Source organism: Miniopterus schreibersii (assembly GCF_964146895.1).
Source record: "Miniopterus schreibersii genome assembly, chromosome: X".
In the NCBI taxonomy this organism is placed as follows: Eukaryota; Metazoa; Chordata; class Mammalia; order Chiroptera; family Miniopteridae; genus Miniopterus; species Miniopterus schreibersii.
The window spans coordinates 6710858-6738793 of NC_138104.1; the positions used below are offsets into that span (position 1 = coordinate 6710858).

General features: G+C 38.9%; 1 protein-coding gene across 2 annotated transcripts in view; it reads right to left on the bottom strand.

Moving 5' to 3' along the window:
• FHL1 (four and a half LIM domains 1) overlaps window positions 1-9025 on the bottom strand; it is a 60256-nt gene extending 51231 nt beyond the window's left edge. Inside the window, exon 1 of one of the 2 annotated variants that reach the window (XM_081125708.1) lies at window positions 8616-9025. The gene's annotated coding sequence lies outside the window, so the exon portion shown is untranslated. The remainder of the gene's footprint in view (window positions 1-8615) is intronic. The other variant, XM_081125710.1, reaches the window with a different exon arrangement.
• Window positions 9026-27936: the final 18911 nt, after the last annotated feature.

The following is a 27936-nucleotide window of genomic DNA, read 5'->3' on the forward strand; positions in this document are numbered from 1 at the left end:
CCCCAAAAAAACCAACAACCTTGATGATGAAATCTCAGCATCCTCAGCTATCATGTCCTTAGCACTGAAAAATATATATAAAACCTTGTGTATTAGAAATGTATCAATGGATCATTTTGTGTCTTGGAATATATATAAGATCCAGAGAGTTTTATGTGGGTAAGTAAAATATAAATTGTATAAGCTGACCACAAAGACTTATTTTGATCGTTTTCTTTTTCTAGGTTTCACTGCTTTAAAAAAAAACAAAACATTACACATGTATCTTCTATCTGTGCATTTCTACTTATAGTAGTTAAAAAATAAAGTACAATAAAATATGTTTAAATACAGAAGAAAAACCATTTTTCTAAGAGGTATACAGTGTACTACAGGAAACTTGGAAGATCTGGTTGCTCACTGACAATGCACACACTCATTAAGGGGCATAAATGAGAAACAGGAGCAATACTTAAGAACACACCCCCAGGCGAGGGTGAAATTTCCTCATTTGTTTAAACAGTAAGCCCTTAGCACTGAGTATCCATATGCATTATTTCACATAGCTTTAGCATTTGCTGGGGCCTGGCTGTAGAGAAGGGATGATTTTGTGTTCACAGGTTTATATGTACAGGGATAAAAGTAGGTTTACAGTTGTTTATATGGAAAATAATACAATAATTAATAAATAATACAAGAATGGTTTCATGTACTCACAACTGTAAACTTACTTTTGTCCCACTCTGTATATGCAGCCTATGTCATCTCTGATCGCATTTTGTTTAATCCTATTCTATCAGTGACATTTCTGAATCGACCAGCCAACACTTGCTCCAAACAGCAGCTTCCCTGCCCATCCTTGCCTGAAAAAAGGACCCGGCCCAGGCCAGGTTGGGGTAACTGTAATACTGGTGAATGGGGCAAGAGGGACACAGTAGAACATGAACATGATGATGTGGATACCCTGAGAGCCAGAAAAAAGGAAAGTGGGCAGAGTCAACTGGACTGAAAAAAGTTACCCTAAGAATGAAACAGACACACAGACAAAGGAGACACAAAGAGAGAGTGAGCCACACAGCTACAAAGAGACACAAAGAGGGCAGGGAAAGAGAGGGAGGAAAGCTGAAGAACTTTTTTAATAGTGCCAAAATTCAAACAATTATGTGTGTGTTAATGACGCCATACTGCCAGCATTTGCTGTAATTACTTAACTTCCTACTTAAATTTGGAAGCAGATGCAATCTTTAAAATTTCTTTTCCACAATTTTAACAGATATCTCATTTTATAAAGGAAACAAATAGTTTTGTACAGCAATAGCTTTAATTGTGGTCTTCCAGGCTCCCACGTGTAAAGACTCATATAAAGTCATTTTTCATTCCTCTGACCATAGGCATGCTTGATATGCCTTGGTACTTGCCCCATAGGCCAGGGAAAATGAAACTGAGGGCCAGAAGCACAAAAGAGGTTCCCCATCACTAATCTTCAATTTCAATAAGGCAAATTATATGAAAAATTCCTGTACTGCTACTGCTCACAACTGTTTTGATCATTTTCTGAACTCAGGAAATATTTGGTCTTTTTGTTATCCTTTAGTATAGTTAATATACTTCCATCATGAAAGCCTGTTCTTTTGAAGGGTAGGCTAACAAAAAGTTCTTGACTGTGAGAAGTTTGTAATTAGAAAATAAAGTTACCTACTATGGAGGACCTACAACTTGAAACCGGAATGCCGACATTAACACATTATATGATGCTGGATTAGGTGCTTGACCTCTTTGAGCCTCCTTTTCCTCATCTGTAAAATGAAAGGGGTGTGTACTGACAGCCCCTTCTAGCACTGAAGTTCTATCACTCAAACTGGAGGAGGAGAAATTTTAAGGGGATTACACAAAGAGGCCACAGGATAGTTCTCCAACTCTCGGGGAGCTTTCTCATTTTGACCATGAGTTCTATCTAGAGATGCAACAATAATTCAGAAAATATTCTGGTAAAGTTTTAAAAAATAACCTAGACTACTATAGGTTAGAAATTTTGCAAAGGACTTGAGTCCACCATTTTAAAAAATCACTTCATTTTAAAAAGAGATACAAAATATTGTCACTAATTTCTGGGTGGTGGATTAATACTGATTTTTCTTTTTTTTAGACTTGTCTGCATTTTAAAATTTCCCTACAGTGAAAAAGTACCACTCTTATCACGAAAAATTAGATTTTCAAAAGGATTAATGTGTTCTTACAAGTTTGATCAGATCTCTCAAGTCTATTCTGAAATCACTGGGCGGGGGGCACAAAATCAGACAGTATCACAATGAGTGCCCATACATGGTGGTTGATTACCCAAGTGGCTGATTGCTGTAGTCTGAATTAGAACATTATTACTATAATCAAAATCTATGTTTCACAGTGCTATGTGGAAATCAAAATGTGCATTTTATCTAAATAACATTTCTTTTTTTCCCTCAGCATCCTGGCCCATGAGAACCATGGTTAAAATTCCTTTCCAATTTAAAGTAAATGAAATGAAATACGAGGTTCTTCTACCCACACAAAAAAAAAAAAGCTTGCCAGGCAAAATATGATTGCTAATGGCTGTTTCTTATTTTTCCCCCCCTCTTTTTATGCTCTAAAAAACAACACATCAAAAGTTAAATATTTAGCAGTCAAAACAAAACACACCCCCCATATGAAAAACACAAGTGAGAATTTGTTTTTTATAAAAACAACTTTCATAGAAAAACACAAATGTTTAAATTGTGTAAAAAGCCCTGCCAGTTTGGATCAGTGGTTAGAACGTCAGCCCTTCAACCAAAGGGTTTTGGGTTCGATTCTGGTCAAGAGCACGTACCTTGGTTGCAGGCTTGATCCCAGATCCCAGCCCAGGTCATGGCACATGCAGTAGGCAACCAATTGATGTCTCTCACATCGATGTCTCTCTCTCTCTCTCTCTCTCTCCCCCCCTCCCCCTTCTTCCTCCCTCCCCCTCCACTATCTCTTAAAAAAAAAAATCAATGGAAAAAATAATACTTGGGTTAGGAATAAGTAAGTAAGTAAGTAAATAAATAAATAAATAAATAAATAAATAAAGTGTAAAAGGACGACAAAACCAAGTGTCGCCATTACTGGGTTCTATACGGCAGACCTAGAAAGGTAGAAGGGAAGCTGCAGAAAGTATCTAAACACAATTCAGTAACTTCTAGTTTTATGATCATCAAAAGTGTTCCAAAAATTCAAGATGGAAAATTAAGTTTTCCGCCCGGCCGGGCGTGGCTCAGCGGTTAAGCGTCGACCTAGGATCCAGGCGATCAGGGTTCAATTCCCGGTCAGGGCACATGCCCGGGTTTCGGGCTTCAGCCGATCAATGACTCTCTCATCATTGATGTTTCTAGCTCTCTCTCTCCCTCTCCTTTCCTCTCTCTGAAATCAATAAAGATATAAAAAAAAGAAAAAGAAAAAGAAAGAAAATTAAGTTTTCCAAAATGGCAACGACAGGCTTAGTCTGGGTAGATCTCCAGAGCAAATTCTGTGTTTCACTCAGTTCTCATCAGCTGAGGAAGGTACAGCAATTCACCTCTCCATTCTCTACTAGAATACAAGCCAGCAACTACAATAGGTTACCTCTGAAATTACTTTTTATGGGACTGGTTACTCACCTCTCTGCAGCCCGCTCCTCAACTCACCCCCTTCACCAACCCCAAGCTTTAGATCAAGCAGCAGGGGACAGTGGCTTAATCATGAGACTTAAGTTCAAATCCCAACTCTGCTGCTTATTACTTGTGCAATCTTAGACAAGTTACTTCACTAATCTTATCTGGGAAATGTGCTTAACTACTCTGCAGAGTTGCTGTGAGGATAAAATTACATAATGGGTATAAATTCAACTCATGTATTTTCTAGAATTATAGGCCTTCAAGTAATATTGGTTCCCCTTCTCCCCCTACTCCTGGCTACTTATTCCAAGTATGATCAAATTTAGCATTCATGGTTTTAATTACTCTTAAGCAAGCTCAATGGTATATAGGACATGTAGTAAATTTGTTAACTAAGATTTTGAATAGAGTACTCCCCAAGGGAGAGAGTATGACATTGTGCTTAAAACCATGAACTGCTGAGGAGTAAACAATCTTTTGATGCCCACTTCTAACCCTGACCAGCTGTGAGACCTAAGATAAGTTCCTTTATCACTCTGAGTCTGGTTCCTCATTTATAAATTGAAGAGACTATATCATGCATCGAAGTGTCTGGCACAGTATAACTACCATCAATGGTAGCTGTTTTTGACCTTTTCTATTATTCAGGTCCATGCATGGGAACCACTCACTTTTAAGACTAGAAAAGTAAGCTCAGCAAACTTCTCAAGTCACATCAAGATATTGTCATTGTTCTCTACTCTCCTGCAGTTACATTTTATAGAGGAAATTACATCAACCTCAGCAATATTGACTTTTTGGTTTAGACAACTCTTGGCTGGGGAGTGGGGGGTGGGAGCCTGGCCTGTGCACTATAGAATGCTAAAGCAGTATTCTTGGCCTCTCAGGTGCATGCCAAGCCCCAAGTTGTAACAGCCAAAAATATCTCTGGACAATGTTCAATGTTTCCTGGGGGCAAAACTGCCCTAGTTGGAAACCACTGGTCTAGCACTCTTCACAAAAGGGGGAATTCTCTAAGAACTCAGGAGGTAGCCCTGCAGGAAGGCAAAGGTTTACTGGTGCTACTATTTAGTATTAGCCACTCTTCTGGGCTCCACCATCTATGATTGTCCATAATTCAAAGTTGGCCACAGAAAAATATACTTTTGGGCCCAATTTGCTGTCAGAAGATGCTTTGAGTCACAGGAAGGAATGCTAGCCTGGTCATCTTCTCACTACTCCATACAGGGATACAAAATGCTGGAATTAAATTATCAAGAATTCTGCTATGTCCTATTTATTTTACGTAAAGTGTATCTTTTTTAAAAGGCCACAGACCTTAGGAAGACTTAAAAACCATATTACTACCCAAAATGAAAAGTATGTCTTAGTTGGGAGGTAAGATAAAATCTATGCACTGAACAATTCTCTGGAAAGAAATTACACCACTGTTTGCACGGCTAAAGCGCTTAATGTATATAAAGTGCATGTTAATGTCCAAAAGACTGAACAACTCTTGATTATTCACAACAAAGTCATTGTCTATCTTCCATTTAGTAACTTCACCAGAAGGCAGAAGCCATTTCTTATCCACCGTGCACCCCCAAACCTAGCACAGAGCCTCCAACAGAGGCGGGAACTCTGTAAGTGTTTGTTGAATAAATGGTCACATATTCTGCTTAATTAAGTATTCCATTGACAAAATTAAAAAAAAACCCAACAACCCTTTCTTTGCTCTTATCCAACAGGAGCTGAAAGAAAAGCTCTTTTAAGAGAAAATAATTATAGTCGACTCCCTTTTACCCCAAGTCCCAACAACTGGAAAGTTCAATTAAGCAAAAAAATTTTGTAGGCAAAAGTTGGGGAAAGCAGCCAAAGAGATAAGTTCAAGCAAGTGCCAACATTTGTTCAACTCCCACAAGGTTATAAAAGCCAATGTTACTGGCACCAGAGAGGAAAAAGGGAGGGGTGTGGGGAAGAAGGGAACCAGGAAGTAGAGGGCAGGAAAAAGGAATCAGTCTCCGAAGGTTAGCTTCCATTCTTTCAACAAACTATTATATATTTTTTAATGTCAAAACTTTAGGGATGTGGGGCAATTTCTTACACAAAGTCTTGATTTACAAATTACTTTTCAAACAAAAAAGTATTGGATGCTAACAAAATCTTTAAGGCTATTTAGAAATATATTTGATCATCTATTTGTTAATTTCTGAAATGTTATCTTTTCTTCCCCTTCCAGTCCCATTTCTTATCCACCGTGCACCCCTGCACCTAGTACAAAGCCAACAACAGGTTCTCAAAAAGCTGAGTAAAAGACACTCCAGTTACACTTTTTGTCTACAGAAACTTGAGGCCCACCACCCATCATCAAACTCTCTCTTTGAAAGAATTTACCTCTCTCGGCATTCTATTCATGAGAAAAAACAATGGGACTTAAATCGATTCCACAGGCAAAAATTCTGTGTATAACTTTTCACTCCCTAAAGTCTGTTCCTGGGTATCCTCAGGGCATTGGTTCCAGGACCTCCAGATACTCAAATCAAATCCATGCATGTTCAAGTCGCCTGTATAAAATGGTGCAGATCAATGCATACAGTCAACCCTCCATATCTTCGGACTCCCAAGGGCAGATGGAAAACAGTACAGGTATTTACTGAAAAAAAATCTGACTTATAAGTGTATCCTTGAAGTTCAAACCTGTGTTGTTTAAGGGTCAACAGTACTATTTTTAGACTGTTGCCTATGCATAGAATTCATATCACATTAACATTAGAAATGGTGCTTATGATGTTTATTTAAATGTATTTGCATTAATCTTTAAAACCCAAATCTCTATTTCTACTTAAACATTTTCAGGTTAGCATTTCAAGTAAACAATCTTATTTCAGTGGTTCATTATTTGGTACTTATTAAATTAACTCCAATACCCTGGTATCATACAAGACAAAATTTTACCAATTTAAATCTTACACATATTTTTTAATGTTTCACTCAAAAATCTAGACTTGGTAAAAACAAGCAAACAATGCTTTCCTTCTCCAAAAACTCAATATGGGAATGGTAGCTCAGAATTTCAAAAACAAGATATGGCTACAGAACCTATACGGTAGTCTTAGACTATGTAATTATTGGGAGGTGGTTTGTACAAATCATGGCCTATCTGACCAATTTCCTGTTGCATAAAGATTATATTTGCTCTTAAAAATGTTAAATAAGCATTTTAAAGACTGAAGGTAAAGACTAGATTGGAACCTTATGTAACCAAAATGGGAAAGCAGTGTATAGCCTCACCACATTAAAGGCCCTTGCCTCTTTAATATGTATTCTTCTTAAGCAAATAAGAGCATGAGTTTCCAAAGGCAAAGCTACCATCCCAGAAGCCCTTGTTTCTTCAGTGTAAAGAATGGGGAGGGTTCTGTTCCCTAGAAGAGGAGCTGGGGATGGAAAGGCTTTGCAAAATTCCAAGGGGCCCATAATTTAAATTTATGCTATTCTGCAAATGTTCACATTTCCAAGGAACAATATAAAACTTACATTAAAACTGTCTTAATCAAGATAACGGGGAAAAATTATTCCTGCTGCTCTATAAGCTTGCCATAGATTTGATAACCCAGGGAAGAATTCCAGGCAATTACAAAATGATGGCTCCAATTAGGAAAACTGGATCTATTCCAAATTCAAATCAAAGGGGGCTCAGATAATCCCAATGGGATAATTTAAATGAATATAGGGAACTTCCAGCAAAGACATTTGACATTTATTCTACATGTACCTCTTCTGAAAGCAAAGGAAAAATGCTACAACAGATCTCTTGCCCCTCAGGAAATTCAAAATTCAAACCTGGAGTCCCCTTAATAAACCATATTCTGTTCTTTTCCCAAGGGGTCTCCCTGATACACGGTTTTTATTGTAAAGGGAAAAATCAAAACAAACCCGAGAAACTCGCACAGTCCCAAATGCAGAAAATAATATAGCACTGAACCCAAACCACACACAGGCTTCCTTTGCTAATTTCCACAAGTCCACCTAGTCCTGGACGAGATGAGGCTGTGAGGAATGGAAGGGAAAGAGAAACTTCGAAAGCAGAAAGTGCTATCCCAGAGCCTGTAACAGAGGGCACCTTGTAGGGATTTCAAGCTTTTTGAAACAGAAAGGTTACACCCTGCAGTTTTGAAAATCCACCTTCTAAGGCTCAACCCACGTGATAGAGCCTTCCTCTTGCTTCTCTAGGTTCCACGCTGGAGCTGAAATCCACCACTCTCCCCACCCCCACTCGCCACCCCCCAGCCACCCCCTTAGAAGCACAGCTGGCTCTCCCCTCCTTCCCTATTCTCCCTGCAACACCCCCCCTCACTCCTCAAACCCCTCAGCATCCCGGAGAAAACCCAGGCGACCCCCCTCACCTCCACTCCCTCGGATCCCCACCCCCACCACCCTCGTCAAGAGAACCAAAGCAGGTCCCTCATCTCTCCCTCCCTAATCCCCACCATCTCTGATAAGAAAACCAAAGCAAGACCCCACTTCATCATCACCCGCTCCCCACAAATCCTGCTAACTCTCCTAGTTGAGAAAACCAACTCGCCCCACACCCACTGCCCGACATCCTCGGTGAGAAAACCAAGAGCCCCGTTCCCTCCTTCCTCCCTCCCCATCATTCCGCAGAGGAGAACGCGGAGAGTCCCCCCTTTTTGCTCCTGCTCCCCCCACCTCCACCCACTCCCTTCTCAGTCGTTCCCTATCCCTACCGCCCAGCACCTCCCACCACCTCAGCGAAAACCCAGGGGAGGCCCCCTGGGGAGGGTCCCGCAGCCTGCAGCCAGCTGTGCCCCCAGCCAGCCCCCGCCCCGGGCCTGGCGGCTGGGGCCGGGAGCCGCAGGTAGCCGGCTCCCGAAGGCCCGGCAGACCCGGGCGACCGCAGCGGCGGCGGCGCGGCCAGAGGGCAGCGGCCCCCGGGGGACGCGGGAGGGCGGGAGGCAAACGCACGCCCTCGCGGAGAGAAAGCGGGCTTACTGCCTGGGGATGCTCGGCGGCGTGGTGTCCCGGCGGCGGCCGCTACCTGCACCGAGACCCCGGCGCGGCGGCCGCAGCGGCGGTGGTGGCAGCGTTGGCGGAGGACTGAGCCCCCTCAGCCCGGCGCGGGATGTAGGGCGCGGGAGGGACGCGAGGGGAGGGGCGCGCTCGGGGGGCGGGGAGGGAGGGAGGGAGCGCGCGAGGCGGACGCGCTGGCCCAGGGCGGGGCGGGGCGCGCGCGCCCGCGGGGGCTCTGCCCTGGGGGGCTGCTGTGCGGGAGCGAGCGCGTGGGGGTCGGTCCGACTGGGGTCCAGGGGCGGGAGCACCACGCACCCGGCGCGCCCGCGTGCCCTCGTCTCGGGAGCGGCGGCGCTGCCTGCAAGGCGCGGGCGCGCGGAGGAGGTGGCTGCGGGGTGGCGGTGGCGAGCGCTTCCCTGGAGGGCCGGCCCTAGCCTGGAGAGGAGGGCGGGCTAGGGGCTTGCGGGGCCCTCCTCCCCCGTGCCGCAGCCTCCAAGCCCAGGGAGTCACGATTCACTGCAGGCAGCCTCACCCAGGGCTGGAGAGGTGGGAGTAACAAAGAGAGTCGGGCGAAGGTGGCCTCACCGGGGGCCTCCGCTAACCTGCGTCCTCCCTGCAAAGGGCGGGGTCCGGGACGTACCGGGTTTGGCCCCCGACTGCGGAACCCCATGGTTCGGAGTGGCGCCAAGGGACCCGCCAGCGACCATTCCCCTTAGGAACAAGCAGAAGAGGGAGCGAAAGGAGCCCTATCCATAAGTCCAAAGCCACCATACAGAGGGTTTTACATCACTCAGAAAAACACCGATGGCAGCCGCACGTGGCTACTCATTCATTCACTCAACGTTCAGTTTTCTGAGCCCTCACCACGTGCCAAGAACTGTGCCAGGCGCTGGGGAGACAGCGCAGAGTCCTGCAAACAACTCTCCACTATGCCCTGGGAGTTTGCAATCTAGTCCGCGAGGCAGATGATAAAGAAGTGAGAAAATAATCAAATCTGGGATAAGACCTGCGCAGGAAAAGAAGAGGGTGCAAATTGTGTGATTAGGAAGGAGGAGGTGTCATGTAAGCCGAGCCCTGAAAGTTATGAAAGGAGCAACCATAAGAACAGCGAGGGGAAAGCCTTCCAGAAATAGGGGGCAGATGTACAAAAACCAGAAAGAGGGGACAAATCTTGATGCCTTGGAACTAAGGTGGTGATGATGTTGGGCACCAGAACGGCTGAGGAGAGTGGCATAATAAAATATTGGACAGGTTGGCAGGGACCAGATCATGAACTGCATCCTAGTCAATGGACAGACAGTTTTATTCCAAAATAAATGGGAGACCATTGAATGAATGGTTTTACCCAGGGACATGACATGATCTGATTTATTTTTCTTTTTTCTTTTGCAGTAATTGTAGGTTCACATGCATTTTTAAAAAATAAAACAGATCCTATGTACCCTTTACCCATTTTCCCCCAATGCAAAACTAGAATACAAGATAACAACCAGAATATGGACATTAGTACAATCTACCAATCTTATTCAGATTTCCCTGGATTTACTTGTACTTGTGTGTGTATTTAAATCTATACAGTTTTATCACCTGTAGTCTCATGTATCCACCATCACAGTCAAGGTATAAAATAGTTTCATCATTACAAGGATCCATCCTGTTGCTCTTTTATAGCCACAGCCTCCTCCCTAGTCCCCCCAGTCCCTTGACATTGGTAACCATTAATCTGTCCTCTGCTTCTACAGTTTTGTGATTTCAAGAATGTTATGTAAATAAATAGTACAGTATGTAACCTAGGGGATTGGCTTTTTTCATTCAGCTTTTTAAAATTATTATTATTGCTGAGTAGTATTCCGGGTCTGACTTTCATTTCAAAGACCACCTTGACTATCATGTAGAGAGCGGTTCAGAGGAGATTGAGAATCAAAGAACTGGTTAGAAGGCTTTCCCAATAGTCCTTGTTAAAACTGGTGGTGGTTCAGTTTAATATGGTACCTGTGGAGGGAAGTTGAAGGGCTTGATGGACCAAGTTTGAAAAGAGAATTGGAGTTGAAGTAGACACCGCATTTTGAGACGTTTCACTGTAAAGGGGAACCGATGTGGAGTAGAACAGAGGGACAAGTAGAGACAAAAGAAGGTTCATTTCTCCCATTTTAATTTGAGAGATGAGAATGTGTTTAGGAATAAATCAGTAGGGAAGGATTGGTGATGAGAGGGAAGAGTTTACTTACCTCTGCACAGGTGAGATGAAATGAGAGCCAGATTGCACGCCCAGAGAATGGGTCCTCCAGCTGAAGAGCTTTCTCCTTTGTGAAGACCAAGAAGGTATATGCTGATCAAGGGATGGAGTAGGGGTCAGGCTGCTGTGTATGTAGGAATCAAGCAAATCCAATTTGATGACTCCAATTCCTCCCACCCACCGGGTTCACAAACTGGGCGCTGGCCTTCTTTAGGAGAAAGCATAAGCCCTTGCAAAGTTCCCTTCTCTCTCTCCCTCGCACCAGGGACCTGGACCTTCCCTTTTCCCTTCCCAAGCCTTCAGAAGCACTGAAGTTTGGTCATTCTGGATGGTGAGAGAGGCTGTCCTTCATACTTGCTAGGAAAAGAAGAAGCTGATCTGCCCCACAATTAGCTGAGAACAATTAGCTCTGGAGCAGGGACTCCCCAAATAGAATACCAGCCCAAAATAGCCAAGAGGCACCCAATCTGGAGGGCACCGGGATGAAACGCCCTCTACCAGGGAATCTTCTGGCCATCCTTTGGCACTCAATCAGTGTTTGTGGGTCATTTCTCACAAAACCCCTTTCTTCCTCCCCCTTCCTTTCTTCATTTTTCCCTTCCATTCTGCCCCCCACCTTCTTTCCCACCTGCCCCACTTCTTCCCTTTCCTCCTCCCTTCTGCGGATATTAGTGATGCTCTCCTACTAGGTGCTAGGACATTGCTTGGGATTGGTCTACACTGAACGTCAGTTCTGTCTGCCTCTTAACACTCCATATCCTTGGATTTGAACTCAACTTTTGTGGGTCATAGGGACACATTGTTCCACTTAAAGTATGTGGGGGACTGTGTTGCAGAAGCAAACAATAAATTTGTTTAATTTCTTAAATTTCTTTCAGGATGACTAAATTCAGATGGTATAATCTCAGATCTGATCTTTTCCATTTCTGTTTGAGTAAGGAAACAGGCATGAGGAGAAGGGTCTTAGATTTCAACAGAATTTAAAGCACCCTTGAAAGCAAATATGAAACATAGAATCCCTTGTTTCTCTTGGGTATAGTCAAAAGACCATGGGCTTTGGAATCTTGCAGACAGGGATTCAAGTTTGAGCTTGGCCACTTATTGGTTGTGTGGCCTAGGGCAAGTTATAAACTCAGGTGCCTCCAAACTTTTGCTGGTGACTATATTAAAAGAGAGGGGGTGGAGATTTTTTAAAAGATTAAAAACAAGAAAATGTTTGCTCACATGCTCCCTAAAATAACGTTTACCCTCTCTTAGCTAAATGTTTCATCCCATGCTTAAATAGTTACAAAGGAAGTTATTTTGGTATATAGTCAATAACGACATTCTAAAATAAAGTGGTTATGTTACTTTTTTGAGTCTGTCCGATTGACCATAAATACAATGGCTTTTTCATGCCCACCATCAGCTATTTAAAAAATACATGATTAATACATCTTTAAGAATGGGAAATTTTACATCATTCATTTTTTTTTCCTCCCAAAACTCATCTCCATTCCAATTCTCCCACAGAATTTCATCCTAAGGTAACATATTTTATGTCTATAAGTTTGCTTTTGCTCATTCTATATACTTATCTGCAACAAAAATATGAACATAAATTAAAATTATTTTTTTACCTTTTGACCTCTTTCACACATTTATCCTTCCACCTCACCTCCCTGGTTTTGGCAACGACCAATCCTTTCTCTATATTTATGCGTTTGGTTTTTATTTATTTTAGATTCCACATACGAGAGATCATAAGTTACAGTATTTGTCTTAGCATAATGCCCTCAGGCCCATCCATTGTTGTCTCAAATGGCAGGATTTCATTCTTTTTAATGGCTGAATAATATTCTATTGTGTATATATATCTCACATAATTATATATTTATCTGTGGATGGATACTTGGGTTGCTTCCATATCTTGGCTATTGTAAATAATGCTGCAATGAACATAGGGGTGCATATATTCTTTTGGGTTTCTTTGGATAAATACCCAGAAGTGGGAGTGCTGGGCTATATGGTAGCTCTAATTTTAATTTTTTGAGGACCCTCCATACTATTTTCCATAGTGGCTGCACCAGTTTACATTCCCACCAATAGCCATAACAATTAAAATTAATTTTAAAAATTTCCTATCGCAATAAGGATCCATGGGTTTAAAAAAATGTTTTCTGGATAGAATTATCCTTAGTACACAATTAGGAAAAAGAACTTCAATATTTTATAAAAGTTGAAAATAATTTAAATATACAATGTAAAACTGTTTTGGAACTGTATCTCTTAAAGATGGGTGAGGTGTTTTTCAATTAGTTCATGCATTTGGAAATAAATATTACTTATTGCTAGAATGAGACAGGGTTATATATTGATTCTATTTTGATTCCTTTTTTCTTTTAAAAATGTAAACGCTAAGAAGCTTTGTTCACAGAAATGGATAGAATGAAATGAAAAATAAAAATTCTCACAGCATTGTCAAACAATTCTTTGCATTTCTTCTGCATTGTATATAAAGAATCCGATTGTGACCTATCATCAAAAATTAATTTTAATGATTTATTAGCTGGCAATTCCATTAGATTCTTCAGCAATTTTCTTGAAAGAAAAGCAAAAGGTCTTGCTGAGCAATGATTAGGGTCATTCATTTTTTCCACACCATCACACTTATTTTGGCCTGTCCCTTTGTTTGGAGGTTTCTGCTCCACCTCCACTCCACACTGTGGGGGAGGGGCAATGCACCAAAGTCAGATTAAGGAAGGAGAGGTGGGGGGAGATGGTTGTCTTTTGTAAAATGAAAGAAGGGCTGTTTAGAAAGAGGTGGGGAAGGAGAACCCACCTTCGAGAGACTCAGTATTCCCAGGAGGTCAATTTTAGGAAGTTGAGAGTCTAGAAACTGATTTCTTTACAACTGAATGTGCCCTTCGACTCCTGGTCATTTTTTTTTTTTTCGTGTATCCCCAATGATATTCATAACCTATTTTGACTTAATTTACCTCATCCCAGTTTCCACATCTGCAGTTTGGAACTGGTGTTCTCTAAATTACAGCATTAATATGAAGATGGAATTAAATTACATACCACATGTACAACACTCAGCACAGTGCTAGACATATAGTAGGTATTCAGCAAATATCATATTCCTTCCCCACCTTCACACCTTGATATACGCATTTTTACACAAGTACAATTGCTAATCTTTTTTTTTTACAAGTTAAAAAGTGTGTTAAATAAAGGTTATGACTTGGCCAGGATTACACACGAAATCAATAAAAGTGGGCTGAAAATCCAATACAGTATATTTTCCTGTTATTTTTTAACTTTCAGATATTTTTAAAAAGAAAAGTACCAAAAGTAACATAATGAGCACTCATGCTCCCACCACTCAGAATTAACAGCTGTTAACAGTTTATATTTACTTTAAGTCTCTCTTTTTGGAAAATAAAAGAGTAAATATTAGAGATAAATATTTAATATTGGCCACTGCCTTCAGTCCTACCCCCTTCTCTCTTCGGGGTGAACCACTATTATGAGTTGGTTTTCTTTTATGATTTTATGTTTAATGTACATCAGTGATACCATTACTATACATCATTATGCAACTTATTTTTATCTGTTTGACTAAACATCATGGCTTTATTTATTCCCTCCTCTTCCAGCCATTTTAGAAGTTACAAATTCTATTTATATCATTTACTCCAATGGAATGAGTATCTCTATTCTTCTCCCAAACAATTTCTCCCACGACACCCCCTACTCTGGTGTTTTTGTTGTCTGATTTTAGTTTCACTTTTTTGTTTTGTTTTTCTACAGGTTGATTTGGTACATTTATATATTGCAATTTGATTGCCATTGCAGGCTTAGCTAACACCTGTTTGTTTTTAAATTGAGATATAATTCATCTACCATAAATTTCACCCTTGTAAGTTGTATGGTTCATGGGTTTGTAGCATATTCAGAGTTGTACAACCATCACCACTATCCAGGAAATTCTCATAATGCAAAAACAAACCCCACTAGCAGTCACCCCCCAGTAATTTCCCATTTCACCCTCTCCCCAGCTTCTGGCAATCACTGATCTACTTTCTTTCTCTGTGCATTTGCTTATTCTGGATGTTTCAAATAAATGAAATGATACAATATGTGGCCTTTTGTGTATGGCTCCTTTTACTTAGCATAATATTTTCAAGGTTCATCCTTTATATTGCTGAATAATAGGCCATTGTATGGATATTTTGTTTGTCCATTTCATTATTTTTTTTTATCCATTCATCAGTTGAAGGGCATTTGTGTCATTTCCCCTTTGGGCTGTTATGAATAATGCTGCTGTGAATATTTGTGCACAAGTTTTTGTATGGACATATGTGTTTTTTATTGTTCAAAGTACTGCAGATGTCCCTTTTTTCCCCCATTGATCCCTTCCGCCCTGCACCCACGCCCCACCCCAGGCCTTCACCACACTATTGTCTGTGTCGATGGGTTATGCATATATGCATATAAATTCTTTGGTTAATCTCTCTCCGCCCACCCACCCACACCTTCCCTCTGAGATTCATCAGCATGATCCATGCTTCCATGTCACTGAATCTATTTTGCTCATCAGTTTATTATCTTTAGATTCCACGTATAAGTGAGATCATGTGATATCTGTCTTTCTCTGCTTGGTTTATTTCGCTTAGCATAATATTCTCCAGGTCCATCCATACTGTCCCAAAGGGTACGAGATCCTTCTTTATAGCTGCATAGTATTCCATGGTATATATGTCCCACAGCTTTTTTATCCACTCATCTACTGATGGGCACTTGGGCTGTTTCCAGATCTTAGCTATTGTAAACTGTGCTGCTATGAACATAGGGGTGCATATATTCTTTCTGATTAGTGTTTCAGGATTCTTAGGATATATTCCTAGAAGTGGGATCACTGGGTCAAAGGCAGTTCCAGTTTTAATTTTTTGAGGAACCTCCATACTGTTTTCCATAGTGGTTGCACCAGTCTGCATTCCCACCAGCAGTGTACTAGGGTTCCCCTTTCTTCACATCCTCACCAGCACGTGCCATTTGTTGTTTTGTTGATGGTAGCCATTCTGGCAGGTGTGAGGTGATACCTCATTGTGGTTTTAATTGGCATCTCTCTGATGATTAACGGCGTTGACCATTTTTTCATATGTCTCTTGGCCATCTGTATGTCCTCTTTGGAGAAATGTCTATTCAGGTCCTTTGCTCATTTTTTAATTGGATTGTTTGTCTTCCTTTTGTTGAGTTCCATGAGTTCTTTGTACACTTTGGAAATTAGCCCCTTATCAGATGTATCCTTGGCAAATATGTTTTCCCAGACTGTGGGGTTCCTTTGTATTTTGAGGCTGATTTCTTTTGCTGTGCAAAAGCTTTTTAGTTTGATGTAGTCCCATATGTTAATTTTTTCTTTTGTTTCTCTTGCCCTAGGAGATGTATCGGTGAAAATTCCACTATGTGAGATGTCTATGATTTTACTGCCTATGTTTTCTTCCAGGATTTTTACGGTTTTGTGACTTACATTTAAGTCTTTTATCCATTTTGAATTTATTCTTCTGTATGGAGTAAGTTGGTGATCTAGTTTCATTTTTTTGCATGTACCTGTCCAATTTTCCCAACACCATTTATTGAAGGGATTGTCTTTACTCCATTGTATGCTCTTGCCTCCCTTATCAAACATTAACTGACCATAATGGCTTGGGTCTATTTCTGGGGTCTCTGTTCTGTTCCACTGATCTATATGTCTGGTGTTGTACCAATACCACACTGTTTTTATTACAATGGCTTTGTAGTATAGTTTGATATCCAGTAAAGTGATCCCTCCAACTCTGTTCTTCTTTCTCAAGATTGCTGCGGTTATTCGAGGTCTTTTTTGGTTCCATATACATATTTGAAATATTTGTTCAAGGTCTGTGAAACATGCTGTTCGTATTTTAATAGGAATTGCATTGAATCTATAGATTGTGTTGGGTAGTATGGACATTTTAATGATATTAATTCTTTCAATCCATGAACATGGTATATTCTTCCACTTGTTTATATCTTCCTCTATTTCTTTTTTCAGTGTCTTGTAGTTTTCTGAGTACAGGTCTTTTATACCCTTGGTTAAGTTTATTCCAAGGTATCTTATTTTTTTAGTTGCAATGGTAAATGGTTTGTTTTCTCTGTGTGAAAGGTCATTGTTGGTGTATAAAAATGCTCTTGATTTTTGGATGTTAATTTTATATCCAGCTACCTTGCCAGATTCATTTATCAAACCTAGTAGTACTTTGATAGAGTCTTTAGGGTTTTCTATGTACAATATCATGTCATCTGCAAATAATGAGTTTTACTTCCTCTTTTCCAATTTGGATACCTTTTACGTTTTCTTCCTGTCTGATGGCTGTAGCAAGCACTTCCATGCTGAATAAGAGTGGTGAAAACAGACAACCCCGTATTGTTCCTGTTTTAAGGGAAATGGTTTTAGGTTTTGCCCATTGAGTATGATGTTGGCTGTAGATTCGTGGTATATGACCTTTATTATGTTGAAGTATGTTGCCTCTGTTCTCACTTTGCTGAGAGCTTTTTTCAAAAATAGGTGCTGGATTTTATCGAATGCTTTTTCTGTATCTATTGATATGATCATATAATTTTTGCCCTTCATTTTGCTTATGTGATGTATTACATTTATTGATCTGCAAATATTATACTAGCCTTGGATCCCCAGAATAAATCCCACTTGGTTGTGTTGTATGATCTTTGTAATATATTGCTGGATCTGGTTTGCTAGTATTTTGTTGAGGATTTTAGCATCTATGTTCATCAGGGATATTGGCCTATAATGTTCTTTCTTTGCAGTGTCTTTATCTGGTTTTGGAATTAGACTAATAATGGCCTCATAAAAAGAGTTTGGGAGTTTTCCCTCCTCTTGAATTTTCTGGAATAGTTTGAGTAGAATAGGTGTTAATTCTTCTTTGAATGTTTGGTAAAACTCACCTGTAAATCCATCTGGTCCAGGACTTTTATTTGCTGGGAGTTTTTTTTTATTACTGCTTCAACTTCACTAGTTGTTATCGGTCTATTCAGGTTTTTTGACTCTTCCTGATTCAGCTTTGAAAGATTGTATGCTTCTAGGAATTTGTCCATTTCACCCAGGTTGGACATATGTTTTCAGTTCTCTTGCATATATACCTAAGAGTGGAATCCCTGAATCAATTGGTAACTCTATGTTTAAGCTTTGGGAAACTGCCACTGTTTCCAAAGCAGCTGTACCATTTTACACTCCTAAAAGGAATGTGTGAGGGTTCCAATTTCCCCACATTCTTGCCAACACTTGCTATTGCCTGTCTTTTTTAGTATAGCCATGCTGGTATGTGTGTGAAGTCGTATCTCATTGTGGTTTTGTTTTGCATTTCCCTGATGACAAAGAAGTTTGTTAGTTTCTGCAAAAAGCAAAGAAAAACAGCTGGGATTTTGATAGAGATTGCATTGAATTTTAGATCAATTAGGAAAGTATTGCATCTTCACAAGTCTTTTAATTAATGAACAGTAGATGTCTTTCAATTTATTTAGACATTTTTTAAACAATATTTAATAGTTTTCAAGAGTATAGGTTTTATATTTTTTAAAAAATTTATTCCTGAGTATTTTATTCCTTTGTTGTTGTTATAAATGGAATTGTTTTCTTAACTTCACCATTGGATTGTTCATGGCTAGTGTGTAGAATTATAATTGATTTGTACATATTATGGCTTCTTTATTATTATTAATGGGTTATAATTCATCCCTGTCCTTACTTATTTTGATGCTGAAATTATCCCAAATTTGGCTAATGGGGGCCTAGGCTAGCTTGCTCCTGTGTCTTTTTTACATGAGTCTATTAATTTTGGGAGCATTTCCCTGCTTTCTCATATAACTAGATAACGTAGGCTCACTTTAGTGTTCTTTCTGTGCCCTGGACATGGGATGAGCCACTTCTCCAAGGAGATCTAGTTACTTTTAGTGGGAAGAGAAGTAGACATGGAGATGTGTTATACAGATCACCCTTCAGGAAAGCACTTGCTACCCAGCTGTGGAGAGTGTGGTCAGTGTGCAGCCTTCAATTGTCAGCTCCGTCAGGGCCTGCTTCAGCTGAAAAAACCACTTCACCTACATGCATGCCCTTTCTTGGATAGCCTACCCACATCCACTCACTGACTGAGACAGGGATAAAGGCCCAGGTTTTCACTTGATGTGGGACACTCTGTTGGGGCAAAGTATCAGCTCCAGAGCTCTCTGTTCAGTTGACTGGAACTTTTTCTTTTTTCTTTTTTCTTTTTTAAATATATCTTTATTGATTTCAGAGAGAGGAAAGGAGAGGGAGAGACAGAGATAGAAACATCAATGATGAGAGAGTCATTGATCGAGCCCACAACCTGGGCATGTGCCCTGACCAGGAATCAAACCCTGATCGCCTGGATCCCAGGTCGACGCTCAACCGCTGAGCCATGCCCGGCTGGGCTCGACAAATATTTTTTGAGACGTATTATGTGCCAATCATTGGTCCAGGGCGTTGGGACATCAAAATCAATCAAAGCTCACTTTTCTTTCTTTTTACACAGTGTTTGTTAAGAATGTGCACCCTGCCCAGCCAGCGTGGCTCAGCAGTTGAGCATTGACCTATGATCCAGGAGATCACGGTTCAGTTCCCGGTCAGGGCACATGCCTGGGTTTCAGGCTCAATCCCCAGCAGGGGGCATGCAAGAGGCAGCTGATCAAGGACTCTCTCATCATTGATGTTTCTCTCCCTCTCTCTCTCCCTCTCCCTTCCTCTTTCTGAAATCAATAAAGACATATAAGAAAGAAAAAAAAAATCACTTAAAAAAAATGTGCACCCTGCCTTCATAATACAATAAAACCTTTCAAACATATTAGAATTGGTAGGCTCTCTTGAAGAAGTATCTCACCCACTTACTCCTTCCCCCATCTACACCTGGATTTCACTCTCCAAATAAAAGAAGCTTTTCTATAGAAAATAAAAACTCACCCTAAAAAGAAAGCTTTTCCTTTATTCCTTTAATCCTTCCCTTCAATTGCACCGATGATACTCCAGAGTCCTTAAATGCTAAAGTAGACCGCATGAAATTGTTTCTAGAAAGAAAAAACAAAAACAAACAAACAAAAAACCCTTGGCACCTACTTAATACTCTTTATTACTCCCTTGGACCTCTTGTGTAGATGGGGGTCTTGGCTTTTTTTAATGGTAAATTCTTTTAGAGAATTCACTTGTGATGAATTCCGGTTTCCAGGCAGACCTCTTACTTGTGGCCACCCTCCCAGCATTTCTACCCTGACAAACATGTACTTGGGCTGCGTGTGACCTTTTTCTTGATTATTGTGTTTCACATCTTTTTATCCTCCTCTGGAAATGCTAAAATTAGATGCATTTTCAGTGTCTGGTTCAATGCTGAGACAAAAGGCCTCCTCTGCTCTTTGATATTTAACAGGCTGATGTGCTGACTAATTCTGCAGCAGCTTTCTCTATTAGTTCATTTGCTAAATATAGCATGGGACATGGAGTTTGATAAGAGCAAGTTAATTAAATATTACTTTTCATCCATTAATTTTTCAGTTGTTCACTGTTTAAGTACAACCGATATCACTGAGGAAAAAGAAATTCAAAACAAAAGCACATACATCTTCAGAATATTTAAATGTAATATTGAACCATTTTTCTGTTACTTCCGAGCTGAAAGCCACTGATAATTGCAAAACTTTTTTTTTAATGTGGTCACACACATCATAGGCTAATGTTCCTTTATAGAATTATGAGAGCTGAGGGAAGCCAGAAAAACCCACTGAGGTAGAGTCCACTTAGACTTGAGAGGTTTCTTCTGTTTGGGGTTAAATCACGTCAGTGTAATTATTTTCTTAGTCCAGGTTGCTACATGCAGACTTCTACCATATATGCTTATGGTATGAATATGCACAGCTCCTCTCACCCTGAGTTTAAATCGAGCTTAGAGTCAGCTGAATATTAACAGCAATTGAATTCCGAAGAGCTAAATACTTTATGTTGTTTACGGATTAATGGCTTTGGCAAAATTGAATAAAAATGAAGGCAAATGAATTCTTGACTTGTTTTCTAGACAGGAATGTTTTTGGAGTGAGAGCCATTCTCAGTTGAGATTAGGCCTATATTTGGGAATTGGGTAAGAGGTGCTGCTCTATAAAGTACAGCATAGGGACTACAGTCAATAATATTGTAATAACTATGTACGGTGTCAGGTTGGCACTAGACTTATGAAGGAGATCACTTTGTAAGTTATATAAGTGTCTAACCACTATGCTGTACACCTGAAACTAATATAATATTGTATGTCAACTGTAATTGAAGAAAAAATAAAAAAATTAAAAGCTCATTATGAAGATAGCCACAAGGTAGAAGACAGCAACTGAAATTACCATCAGTTTAAGGGGTCACTTTTTCTTTTCTATCTGCCCCTTCTAATTTCTTAGCTCAGATAGCACATTGTTAATTGCTGCCCATTCAGTGCAAATGTCAACTGCTTATGTGTTTTTACAAACAATGCAGGAACTAAGAAAGAAATAAAAATAGTTCATCTTTGTTGATCACTCTGTGCCTGATATTGTTTTAAGAGCTTTACAAGTATAGTTTCATTGAATCCTTACAATAACCCTGGCTTAAAATAGGATAACATGCATAACACAGGGACACAGACAATAGAGTGGTGAAGGCCTGGGATGGGGCAGGAACCCAGAGGAGGGGGGTAATGGGGGGGAAATGGGGGACATCTGTAATACTCTCAACAATAAAGATAAATTTAAAAAATAAAATAGGATAATATAGTACTTTTCATAGATGAGGAAACTGAAGGTTCATAGGGGTTAAGCAACTTGTCAAGAGTCACACAGTTATTAAGAGGGTTTACTGATATTCAAGCCCAGGCACTCTGACTCCACTATGCTTGCATAGACAGACTGCTTTTCATATATGTGTTCCTCACCATTGTATATTCTTAGGATATATTTCCAGAAGTGGGATCACTGGGTCAAAAGGCAGCTCCATTTTTAATTTTTTGAGGAAACTCCATACTGTTTTCCACAGTGTTGCACCAGTCTGCATTCCCACCAGCAGTGCACGAGGGTTCCCCTTTCAAATCCAGATTTTTATGTGAAACTGCTTGATTTTTCAATGTTGGCAACTAATCTAAATAGTTTTAAAATACCACAGGGGCCAAATAAAACATGTCTACAGGCTGAACTTGGCTCACAGACCACTGCCCTGGCTTTCTAAGGTTCCTTCCAACTTCTCAAATGCCTCTAGTCTATGAATTTTTTTTAAAAGTTGACACAAAATCTGGGTAAACATTTAAAAACCCTTATTAGCATAGAAATCTTTTTTAAGATCTAAAGAAGACATTGTTTCAAGTGAAATATATTAATATCCAATGTGTACATAAGTTCTGACCAATATCCTAGATGTTTTGGTAAAGTTGTTCACTATTTAATTAAGCACAGAACAAGGAGGCCAGCAATGTAAAGAAAGGAGAGTATGCTAACTGTGATGTTTTAAGGCCTGGGTGGAGAAGAAATGGACAGACTAACCTCTGTAGGTGAGGTGTTGGTGTAAATTTAAGTCTAGTGCAAAAAACAAAATTCACCTAGAACTTTAACAGCTGAGTCTTGTCTTGGTCTTTGAGAAAGTTTTCATCAGATTGGATCAGATTCTCAGTTCATTAGAGAAAGTAGGAGATTAATACTGGCACCCAGGAATTTTCCATGTCCTTTAGAAAAAGAACTACATAGAACTACCCACTCATCCAAGAAGCATATTAAATACTTTCACTATTACCCAACAAGTTTCTGGAAGAACCAAAGTAAGCAGTTTCACATTAACTTTTCTCAGATAGGGTAGGATTGGTTTGAAATTTTTATGATAACATTGAATGCATTAGTGAAGCCAATTGTTTCTACATTACCAAAACATACTAATGGGATAATTTTTTAAGCTTTATTACTGTGACAAACCATTGTAAAACATTGGGACCCCTGAAAACAACAACCTAAAAATATTAACACCCTTTTATTTTAAACCAAGAGTTTGATCATGATGATTTTTAACCTCTTATTCAAAAGTTTACAGTAACAATCTGAAAATAAAATTAAGAAAAATTTCATTTACAATAGCATAAAAAAGAATATAAATACTTAGGAATAAATTTAACAAAGGAGGTGTAAAACTTACACTCCGTAAAGTACAAAACATTGTACAAAGACATTTAAAAAGACAAATAAGTGAAAATATATTCCACTTTCATGGAGTAGAAGATTTAATATGGGAATAAAATTTAAGGTGGCACCAATATACACATTCAATATAATCCTTGTTAAAAGTCCGAAAGACTTCTTTGTAGAAAAGGCAAAGCACATCCTCAAATTCATATGGAATCACAATGGGTCCTAAATAGCCAAAACAATACTGAAAAAAGAAGAATAAAGCTGGAAGACTCACACTTCCCAATATCAAAACTTGCTACAAAGCTACAGAAATCAAAACAGTGTGGTACTGGCATAAGGATAACTGTACAGGACAATGGAATGAAATTGAGAGTCAAGAAATTAACTCGAGCAGCTGTAAAAAAGAAGAATCTTTTATCCTTTGGCACAGCATGGAGGGAATAGAAAGTATTATGCTAAGTGAAATAAGCCAGTCAGAGAAAGACAAGTACCACATGATCTCACTTATATGTGGAATATAATAAACAAAATAAACTGGTGAACAAAATGGATCCAGAGACATAGAAGCATGGAACAGACTGAAGGTTCTCAGAGGGAAGCCGGGGAGGAGGGTGTGGGTGGGGAAAGATTAATCAAAGAGCTTATATGTTTATAAGCATAATCCATGGACACAGACATTGGTATGAGGAAAGCCTGGGGGCGGGATGGATGTGGGGTGGAAGGTATCAGTAGGGATAAAAAGGGAACATCTGTAATATTCTCAACAATAAAGATAAACAAACTTTAAAAATAAATAAATAAATAAAAATAAAAGCTATTTACAGCTGTGCAAAAAAAGAAAGAAAAGAATTAGTTCATACACCTATGATCAACTGATTTTCAGCAAGGGTGCCAAGACCATTCAACGGGGAAAGAATAGTCTCTTCAAAAAATGGTGCTGAGACAACTGGATACCACTTGCAAAAGGATGAAGTTGGACCCTTACCTCACATCATATACAAATATTAACTCAAAATACATCAAAGACCAAACTGTAAGAGCTAAAATATAGAACTCTTGAAAGATAATACAGGAGTAAATTTTGGTGACTTTGGGTTAGGCAAAACCTTCTTAGATAATGCACAAGTGACAAAAAACAGATAAACTGGACTTTTTAAAAACTAAACTTTTGTGCTTTCAAAAAGGCACCATCAAGAAAGTGAAAAAACCAACCCACAAAATATAAGAAATAATTTGCAAATCATCTGTCGGGAAGGTACTTGTATACAGAATATATAAAGAACATTTACAACTCAATAATAAATTAAAAAAACAATTAAAAATAGACAAATAACTTGAATAGACATTTCTCCAAAGAAGGCATACCAATGACCAAGAAGGGCATGAAAAGATGCTCAAAATCATTAATTATTAGGGAAATGCAAATCAAAACTACAATGGAATAGATCTTAAAATTTTTCATCACAAGGGAAAAAATTGCAAGTATATGAGGTAACGGATGTTAGCTAAATGTATCATGCTAATCATTTTGCAATGTGTACATGTATCAAATAATTATGTTGTACACCTTAAACTAATACATGTTATATGTCAATTATATCTCAATAAAACTAGAAAAAATAAAGTAAAAAAATCACTTAAAAAAGAGAAATCGTAAACCTTGTATAACATTGGTGGGTATGTTAAATGATGTAACCACTATGGAAAACAGTATGGCAGTTCTTCAAAAAATTAAACATAGAATTACTATGTGATCTACTAATCCTACTTCTGAGTATATATCCAAAAGATTTGAAGCAGGGCTCTTGAAGAGATAGTTGTACACACATATTTATAGCAGCATTATTCACAATAGCCAAAAAGTGGAAACAACCAAGTGTCCATTGATGAGTAAATGAATAAACAAAATATAGTATATACATAATATGGAATAGTATTCAGCCTTACAAAAGAAGGAAATTCTGACTCATGCTACAACACAGATGGACATTGAGAACATTATGCTAAGTGAAATAAGTCAGTCAAAAAAGAAAAATACTGTATGATTCCACTTATATGAAGTACCTAGAGTATTCAAAATCATAGAAACAGAAAGTAAAATGGTGGCTGCCAGATGTTAGGGAGAGGGGAGAATAGAGAGTTAATGTTTGATGGGTACAGAGTTTTGGTTTCACAAGATGAAAAGAGTTCTGGAGATGGATGGTGATAATAATTGCACAACAATGTAAATGTACTTAATGCCACTGAACTGTACAGTTAAAATTATTAAGATGGTCAATTTCATCTTATGAGTATTTTACACAATTAGAAAAAAATTAAAAATTAGCAAAAGATCTAAATAGATATTTTTCTAAGGAACATATATAAATGGCAAATAAGCACATGAAAAGATGCCCAACATAATTAGTCACCAGGGAAAAGAATATTAAAACCATAATGAGGTACCACTTCAGACCTACAAGGATGGCTATAATAAAAAAGGACAGTAATTATTTGCAAAAATGTGGAGAAATTAGAAACTTTGTATATTACTGGTGGAATTGTAAAATGGTGCAGCCACTTTGGAAATTGTTTGTTAGTTGCTCAAAAGGTTAAACATAGCCACAGCAATCAGACAAGAAGAAGAAATAAAAGGCATCCAAATTATTTGCAGATGACATGGTACCATATATAAAGAACCCTAAAGATTCCACCCAAAACTACTAGAACTGATAAATGAATCCAGCGAAGTAGCAGGATACAAAATAAATATCCAGAAATGGTTGAATATTTATACACCAATAGTGAGCTATCAGAAAGGGAAACTAAGAAAACAATCCCACTTACAACTGCATCAAAAAAAGTAAAATAGCTAGGAATAAATTTAACCAAGGAGGGAAAATTCTCTACTCAGAAAATTATAAAACACTGAAGAAAGAAATGGAAGAAGATACAAATAAACAGAAGCTCATAGATAGGAAGAATTAACATCATTAAAGTGTCTATACTACCCAAAATAATCTTTAGATTCAATGCAAGTCCTATCAAAATACCAATGGTGTTTTTTACAGAACAAGAACAAATAATCCAAAAATTTATATGGAAACACAAAATATCCTAACTAGCCTCAGCAATCTTGAGAAAGAAGTTAAAGGTATTACACTACCTGATATCAAACTATACTACAAGGTTGTAGTAATTAAAACAGCATGGTGCTGGCAGAAAAACAGACACATAGATCAATAGAACACAATAGAGAGCCCAGAAATAAACCCACCCCTATATGTTCAATTAATATATGACAAAGGAGGCATGAATATACAATAAGGTAAAGACGGTCTGTTAAATAAATGGTGTTGGGAAAATTAAGCAGATATATGCAAAAAAAAAATGAAAGTAGACCACCGTCTTACACCATACACAAGAAGAAACTCAATGTGGATTAAAGACTTAAGTGTAAGATATGAAACCATAAAACTCCTAGAAGAAAACATAGGCAGTGAAATTTCGAACATTTCTCTTAGCTATATATTTTTTTAATGTATCTCCTCAGGCAAGGAAAACAAAAGAAAAAAATAAACTAAAAAGTTTTTGCACAATAAAAGAAACCATCAACAACACTAAAAGATAACCTACTAAATGGAAGAAGGTATTCACCAATTATGCATTCAATAAAGGGTTAATACCCAAAATTTACAAAGAACTCTTACCACTAACACGAAGAAAAACTTAAACAATCCAATTAAAAAATGGGCAGATGACCTGAATAGGGTGAGGGTGGGATCGGGTAGCATTGCACAGCAGAAACAATGGAAATGAAAAGCATCAATTGCCTTTAGGAAATGTCAGTTACCTCAGTTGGCCTGAAGGTAAAAACTGAGGGATAGTTACCCCCCCTAAGACAGGACATGTAGGTTAGGCCATATCCTGGAAGGCAATGAATGCCATGCTAAAGAGTTTGGATTTGCCTCAGTGGGCAAGAGAGAAATATGAAGGCTTTTGAGCAAGGGAGTTACATGATCAGAACTGTGCTTTAGACAGATACCCTTGCCACCTGACCCTACCTCCACCCCCACTCTCAACCTTACCCTGAATCACCCAGTGCCAGCTACACATCTCATCCTCAAGTGAGAGATCTGAGCAGATGAGCTAGAGAGGCTCATGACTTGAAAGCAACAGGCACAGACAGAAGAGGCTGAGACGTCAGAACAACGGGGATTACAAAAACCTCTTCAACCTGCTGGAAAACTAGTCACAAGTGATACAAAGGAGAATCAGAACAGTATCGGGTTTCTTAAGAGCAACACTTGATGCTAGAAGATAATTTAACAATGCCATAAAAATGTGAGAGAAAATAATATTCAACCATGAATTCAATGAAATAAATGCAAGGGATCAAAAACATTATCTTTCATGCTTCTTTCTTAGAAACTTCTGGCGGATACACCCTAGCAAAATGAAGGAACAAAACAAGACTAGAGAAGCAAAAGGATTCAGGAAACCTGATCCCTAGGAGAGTGGTGTGGGGGTTTCAAGATGACAACTGTGCAGCAGACCTGAAAAGCAACTAGTTTAGACTGGTGCAGGAAGATGGGAGACCCTAGGCAGGTGATTTCTGAGGGAGAAAAGAGGATTTGATGGAATATCTAATGGAAAAGATTTAGGGTATGTGGATGATAGCTTAAGGTGAAAGAAAATAAGGCAAAAGGTGATTAGAAGTTCCAGGAAAAAATATACAAGAAAGAAAATAATATATTACTCAACCCTACAATAAATGATATTAACATAGTTGTAATAGTGTAAACACTTGTTTTATTTTAAACGATAATTACAATACAACTATATAGTGTAAGATGGTTAGAGCTTCATCTATTT